The sequence below is a fragment of the Myotis davidii genome, unplaced genomic scaffold, assembly GCF_000327345.1.
Source record: "Myotis davidii unplaced genomic scaffold, ASM32734v1 scaffold2799, whole genome shotgun sequence".
NCBI classification, from domain to species: Eukaryota; Metazoa; Chordata; class Mammalia; order Chiroptera; family Vespertilionidae; genus Myotis; species Myotis davidii.
The window spans coordinates 15,538-17,333 of NW_006290633.1; positions in this window are offsets into that span (position 1 = coordinate 15,538).

A 1,796-nucleotide genomic window follows, 5' to 3' on the forward strand; every position below is an offset into this window, starting at 1 on the left:
AGGAAAGAATTCTGCTGCTGCTCATCTCTCTCTCTTCCTCCCAATTTAAAAAAAAAAAAAAAAGAATTCTGCTGCTGTACCCACGGTTGTTGCAGGAGTTGGAATCCCACGCTCTCAACGTCAGCTTCTTGGAGACTTCAGGCTGCTTTGGTTCACAGCGGAGATAATCCAGGGACTGCTTTGGTTTTGTAAATGAATTTTCAAATTAAAAAAAAATTCTAAAACCTGACGTTTTTCTTAATCGAGGAAGCCTTAAGTTCTATTTATAAATATATGAAGTAATCCTTTTCTGTCGTGTTTTTTTTTTTTTTGCTTGATAAACTGATTTTGTTATACTTTCTTACATATTTTAGGCTTCATGGGAATTTTGCTTTAGATTAAATCTGAAGTATTTCCATTGTCCAAAAAAGTCTCCAAGTCATAATGAATTCTTGTACTTTCCATGCTGTGGTTGTGAATACCTGTTGCTCCTCCTCTGCTTCTTCCTTTCCTTCCTTTGCTGGACTATTGGGTCCTCCAGCGTTTAGGTGGGTGAGCAAGGGCTGCCTCCTTAGGGGGCGGAGCCCATGGGGCCTGAGGGGCCACCTTTTCCCTGGGGGCTGCATCCAGCTGGGGTATCAGAGGAGCAGGTAAGGAGCGGGCTGACCCTCAGGGTGTGGGGTTGGAGAGTAAGGAAGGAAGCAGGAGAGGGGGTGCCCAGCCCTGAGCAGGGAAGAGGTTCAAGGGTGGGGCCCACTGAGAGGTACTTCACCCAGCAAGGCCAGGAGGGGGTCCCCTGGGGAAGAAACACTGTGTGGGTGCAGAATGGCAGACCACTCATTGGAGGAGGTACAGATAGGGAAAAGGTGAAAGACCATGAATATGTGACCTTGGAGTGGAATTAGAAGAATACTTCTGAGCTAATGGTTTCATAAATTGGTCTTTACTTGGGGGTGGGGCCAACGTCTTTTCTAAATGAAGTTTTTATTATGTTAAAATATAAGCAATGGAATATTCACCTTGTAACCATTTTTGAATGGGCTATGGTTCACTCTGTGTGATTAAGTACTTTCATACTGTTCTGCAGCCATCCCACCATCCATCTCCAGCTATTTCACCTTCCCCACCTTGGCTCTGTTCCCACTAAACTTAGCTCCCCACCCTGTCCCAGGCCGTGCCAGACACCGTTCTGCTTTCTGTCATGTGGATGTGACTACTCCAGGGACCTGGTATGGATAGAATCATACAGTAAACGCTCTGCTGTGACTGGTGAGTGTATATACAAACCAAAGCAGTCCCTGGATTATCTCCGCTGTGAACCAAAGCAGCCTGAAGTCTCCAAGAAGCTGACGTTGAGAGCGTGGGATTCCAACTCCTACAACAACCGTGGGTACAAGGAGCAGAATTCTTTCCCGAAGGAGCTGCAGAAGCCGGCACACTCAGCCTGCGGGTCACCACTCTTCTGCATGTCATGACAAGTGAACTTGGAGGCTGTTGAATGCTGAGCAGTGACATGGAGTCCTGGGGCAGGTGGAGGGGGCCGTTGTTTCGGGGACTGGAAGAAACTGGGTTGGGGTGGTGGTTGCCCAGGTCTCCTATGTATTGGACAAAACTCGGTGAAGTATTCTGTTAGAGCTACACGACTTATGAGTGTGAAGTAGAGCTTGAGAATACAGTACTGAGAATAAGTACATTCACTACTTATTTAAAAATGAAGAACCATGCTCTCGAAAATGTATTTCCAGCACTGATGTGAAGATAATCTCCACAAATGAGTAAGAATCATCAAGGGTGCATGCATCTGAGCTATCAGGCCA